The 5856-nt window shown below is 36.4% G+C and overlaps 1 pseudogene; it reads right to left on the reverse strand.

Annotated features, from left to right (window-relative positions):
- Positions 1 to 3159: 3159 nt before the first annotated feature.
- Positions 3160 to 5527, reverse strand: LOC124075957 (glutamate dehydrogenase 1, mitochondrial-like; annotated as a pseudogene).
- Positions 5528 to 5856: the final 329 nt, after the last annotated feature.

A 5856-nucleotide genomic window follows, 5' to 3' on the forward strand; every position in this document is an offset into this window, starting at 1 on the left:
CTGTATGGATATTGTGTTTCAAAGTACTAACAGGTATATATTGCTCTTGCCTTATCACCTGTCCCAAGCCATGAGTAGCTGGCATTTTATTCTTTCTGACATTAGCTTAAATGCCATTTAACTAGCTGCTGTAGTTTCATCTTACAAAAACTATTGAGAAGTCAGCATGCTTGAAACTTTATATTATCACCATACTGACATAGACCATTGATTGTGTAAGTAGCTTAACAAAAACAAATAATTACCTTCTTTTCCAAATTTATCAATTACTTGATTATGTGCGTGTTTCAGCCTAAAAGTGGGACTAAAGAAATGAGTCTTCTCGAGGATATTTGGAAGATGCTGATGTATGAGTATAGACATTTGTAATCCATTCTCATTCTATTTCATTTGGTCCCCATAGTCACTTGGCTTTAAAAATATAAATTTGTTCCATTCTGATTTGTCATCATTGCTAATGATGCTGTTGTATTACAGAACCTGTCAAAAATGTGATGGAATTTGAGAAAAACTGTGTTCTGAAAGCAGACTATATTCTCATCCTTTTGAACTGACTTATGTCCATGTAGCTGAATGTAGGAAGAATGAGCAATATATTGTCACATAATATTTCTTAAATCTAATTTTAAATAATTGTTTAAAATAAATGAAAACAAGTTGGTAAATAACCTAAGTAATGTAGGAGTTGTATGAGATATGTCTGTGAATTTGACATAAAGAACTTAAAACTTAAGTGACTCTCTGAACAAAATTGACACCTGATAACATGGTTAATCACACACAGAGTAAATAAAAGGATGATCACACATGTAATGAAAAAAATATATGTGAATCCCCAATACTAATACAAAGATGTCCCAAGTGTTATCTCAGATAGGTAAGATTTCATCTATGTAGCATTCTAGATAAAGAAAAAATTTTAAAACTAAAACAAAAGTGCAGCATCATACAGTCATAAACAGGCAACTCAACATCTGCAAGATGACATGTTTTTTCTGTCTCCTTCAAGCTGAGAGACACTGAATGTGATGCCCAAAGACACACCCAAGAAACAAGAATTTTATTTATAAAAAAGCACACATTATCAAGTGTCACCATCATTTAAAAAAAATCTCTTATAATTTACCTTTCTCTATTTTCATCCTGTACTTACTAAACCACCTGCCATTTAATAATTTGATAATAATAAAAGGTATGTCTTAAATATGAAATTTAAACATTACAGTTAATGGAAAAGAATATTCACCAGTTTCATTGAATATATTAAAATTGTGACTTGTTCATCTGAGTTGGCAACCTCAACTCTAGTAAACCTTAGTGCACTAACAAAGACCAAGTACTGAACTATGGATAAAGTGTACCAAAATATTAGCATCCAATGAAAGCACTTAATGATCAATCATCCAACTATCCTTTCTTGATAAACCAAACTCACTGTTATCAATATATAAAACATTTTACTAAAGTTTAATATACATATAAAATATTCACTATAATAAATATACAGTTTGATACATTCACATACTGAATGAGTATGTGTAACAAGAAGAGAGAAACAAAAAATTATGTTCACTGTAAATTTTCTTACCCTACCTCCCATTTCATGATAAACCTCCAAAGGGTAAGCAGAACTTTAATCTAAATACCATTACTGAATTTGGTCTGTTTCTTAGCTTTATAAAAATGAATCTACACTATATACTCTTGTGTTTCAATTATTGTCTATTATTGAACTCAAAATTAATGTCATCCATATTGTTGTATCCAGGCTAAATTGTACTTGTATGCATATGTGTACATGTGTATGTCATTGTAATGGTATGGATATGAGGTTTCCCCCAAAAGGTGACGTGAGAAAATGCAAGAAGTTTCAGAGGAGAAATGAGTGGATTGTGAGAGTGTTTTTTTGTTTGTTTGTTTGTTTGTTTTTTAAGGTAGACTTCTAATTACTGCTTTTATCACCAGGTTAAGACATGCAGTTACAAAGTAGTTAGAAACTTGTGAAAGGGTATTATTATTAAAAAAAAAAAACACTCATTCTAACATTATTATCTAGTATTTCATTGGGACACTACTGATCAAAAGGCTCTGACCAAAATCTTTTAAAACACTAGAATATGTTGTTTCCAGTCTGCTGTTAAGGAAGGTGGGTATAGAATGTAAAACCTTCAGAAGGAGAGGACACACAGTCAGGTTGAGTCAGGGCCACTGGCAGTGCTCAGAGCCAGCTGCACACTCCAAACGGGGAGCCCAGTGGTTTTTCTTGGGACGCTCTACTTGAGTTATGGTTTGATTGTCAACACAATAGATTTTCAAAAGGGAAGAACAATTAATTAATATTATAAGGAGGTTACTGCATTCTTTGACTATGAGCCATTATAGTAGTTGGTGAAATCTGATAGTTTTAACAAAAATAGCCTCCAGTGTTTCCAGGTATGAAGACCTCTATAAAGCTTTTTGTTTTTGCTGGACAATACATGACTGATAAGCTAAAAATGATACTGTTTTATGTTATAAAAATGCTAGCTTTCATTTACCATGTTTATAGGAATTCACTGCTTGAGTCAAGGTTAAGCTTATTAAGTGATTCAAGGCAATTTTATTACAGCAGCATATACTTATTTTATTCCATGAGAATAAAATGTATAGAAGATATCGTTTATTTTTGTTTGCAATTTGTAAAATTGAGTTACTGTGTAGTTGTAAAATACCAATAACTCATTTGAGGACAAAGCTACCTTCTGAAAACCATATTTATGATTCTCAATTGTGTCAAAATTAAAACACATCCCAGACTTGTCCTGAGCAAAAATGAGTGACTGTTCTTGACTGCTTTCCCTGGCAACATCACTGACTGTGTTGAGAAGAGCCCTGGAGCAAGGCAGCACAGTCAAGTGGTGGAGACTTTTATTTAAAAGCAAAATGCCTAAATGGCCCTCTGGAATAGTGATTTCTACTTTCACACTCATCAGATTATACACAATTCCCTAAACTTAATTTCTTTCTTCTTATGGGACTACATTGAATTTACTTGTTGAGAATAGTGTCCACTGTTTAATTGGGCATGAGATAAAGCTTTCTGCAGTTACACATAAACTTGTGATAGGTCAGCAGAAGTTACAGGTGAAGGTGGTGGTGAGGAAGTTAACCATGATCCATCTAAGTGAAGATCACGCCAGCTTCATTGTACACTTTGAATGAAGACTTTCTCAATGGCATTGACGTAGGCAGCTGTTCTCAGCTCCAAGCCCAGGTTATATTTCATAGCAATCTGCATAATTCACCTGGCTAAATGCTCCATGGTGGGGCTAAGCCAGAATGCACAATGTTTTCTCTGATGTACCCCGTATCCTACCCTGCTAGTCTGCAGTGAGAACTACAGGAATTGTTCCACCATGCTTTCCAAACTTTCTTTCTAAATTTTCTTGAACAAACTTGAGCAAGTGGTGGTTAAAATTTCTTTAATATTTGAAGGTTAGTCAGCCATAGTGTACATGATTCCAATTCTTCAGCCATTCAAAGTAAAATACTGTCACTCCATCAGCATTTAAGTAGAGATTTGGAATAACCATTATGTTCCTCTCCAGGAAAATCTTATCAGCTTCTGGAGTGGTTGGTCTGTTAGCACCTTACCTTCCGCAATGATCTTGGCTTTGACTCTGGGTGCACTGGATTTGCTTAACCACTTTTCATTGGCAGCAGAAATCAGTATGTCACAGTCAGCCTCCAAGATGCATTATTCATATACATTTGCCTTGGTAAAACTCAGAATTTGTTCATATTGAGATTTGAAATCTTCCAGTTTCTTTGAATCAATATCATCTGGATTCCACATACTCCCATCAGATTCACCAACACCAACACATTTAGAACCAAAACAATGTAAATACCGCATAGAGTGCAGGCCCACATTACCAAACCCCTGAGACACAAATATTTTATCTCCAAAGCCTTGTGTCATTCCTAAAATGCTCATGTAAGAAGTTTCATTGATGAAGTTTTCAATTCCATGGAAAACACCATGGCCAGTAGCAGAGATGCATCCACGGATACCTCCTTGACTAATGGGTTTACCAGTAACCAGTAAGGTATATGCATCAATATCATAGTGCCCTATGGTTCTAGCATAGGTGTAAGCCATCCAGAACATCTTCTGTTCACCTGTGCTCACATCTGGAGCAGACATTTCAATGCTAGAACCAACAAAAATCTATTTTTGGTGAGCTCCACGGTGAACCTTCTTATGATCTTCTCCAATTTATAATCTGTAGAGTTTTGGGGATTGATCTTTTTTTTTCCTTTGTAATCTTAATTTCTTAGTTTATTTTTTGTTTTGTTTAATTAGTTATACATCACAGTAGAATGTATTTATGCACTTTGACACACCATACATAGATGGATATAATTTCTCATTTTTCTGAGTGTACATATTGCAGAATCATATTGGTCATGCAGTCACATATATACATAAAGTAATAATGTCTGTTCATTTTTCTATCTTTCCTAGTCCCCCTCCCCTCCCCTCCTCTCCCTTCACTTCCCTCTACCTAATAATCTAAGGTAATGCTATTCTTCTCTAGTGCCTCCTGCCTTATTGTGAATTAGCATCCGAATATTAGAGAAAACATTCAGGATTGTCTTATTTCACTTAGCATAATATTCTCCAACTCCATACATTTTCTGGCAAACATCATATTTTCATTCTTCTTTAAAGCTGAGTAATATTCTATTGAATATATATACCACATTTTCTTTATCTTTTCATCTATTGAAGGACACCTAGGTTGGTTCCATAGTTTAGCTATTGTGAATTGAGCTGCTATAAACATTGACATGGCTGCATTATTGTAGTAGGCTGTAGTCCTTTGAGTATAAACCGAGGAGTGGAATAACTGGGTTAAATGGTGGTTCCATTTTAGTTTTCTGAGGAATCTCCATACTGCTATTCATAGTGGTTTCACCAATTTGCAGTCCCACCAGCATTGTATGAGTGTACATTTTTCCCCACATTCTTGCCAATATTTATTGTTGTATTCTTGGTGATTGCCATTCTGACAGGAGTGAGATGAAATCGACACCTCTTTAGCACCTCAAAATGTCATATTAACCACTGTACACTTATAAGTTATCAGAAAGCTAGCCAATGCTTTTGCTTCATCTACACTAACATCAGCGTGGTAATGGATACCTCCCTTGTAGGGCATGTGGTGCTGGCTGTGCTGGGCCCAGTAGCTCTCGATAACTCCCAGGAACAGTCATCACCCAGAAGAGGAAAAGAGAGACTCATCACATGGTTTCAGGTCTTGATGATTCACAGGATTCTTCCCACCTGGTTCTACTTCTGCTCCTGGCTCTATCGGGTGTTCAGCTCCTCCACCAGCTTATCCTCTACCATGCTGGCACCATGGTCGAAGAAACTCTCCACCATCTTGAAGAAGTTGGGGCAATCTTCGCAGTGGGCTGCCGCTTTGCCATAGTGGCGCAGGTGGGGCAGCTTGAGCCCTAGTTGGAGGGAGGCATTGGGTATTTACATTATTTTGGTGCTAAATGTGTTGGTGTTAGTGAATCTGATGGGAGTATATGGATTCCAGATGATATTGACCCAAAGGAGAGTAGAGGCTAGAGGGGAGATGCTGCAAGAGAGGTGCTCCAAGGCCTGGGACTGAGAGAGGGGTTGTGAGAGTCTTAACCTAATCAGTGAAGTGATCCCTGAGTAGGAATTAACAGTGGTAACTAAAGTAGGGTGTGGCTGGAGGAGGTGGGAATTGGGAGCTTGACTTTGGGATATATGTTTGTATCTGACAAGTGGAGCCCTTTATCTCTACTTCCTGATTGTCATGCGAAATGCTTCCCTCT

The sequence above is a fragment of the Marmota monax genome, unplaced genomic scaffold (assembly GCF_021218885.2).
Source record: "Marmota monax isolate L192 unplaced genomic scaffold, Marmota_monax_Labrador192_F-V1.1 WCK01_AAM20220418_F8-fsc00019, whole genome shotgun sequence".
Taxonomy (NCBI): Eukaryota; Metazoa; Chordata; class Mammalia; order Rodentia; family Sciuridae; genus Marmota; species Marmota monax.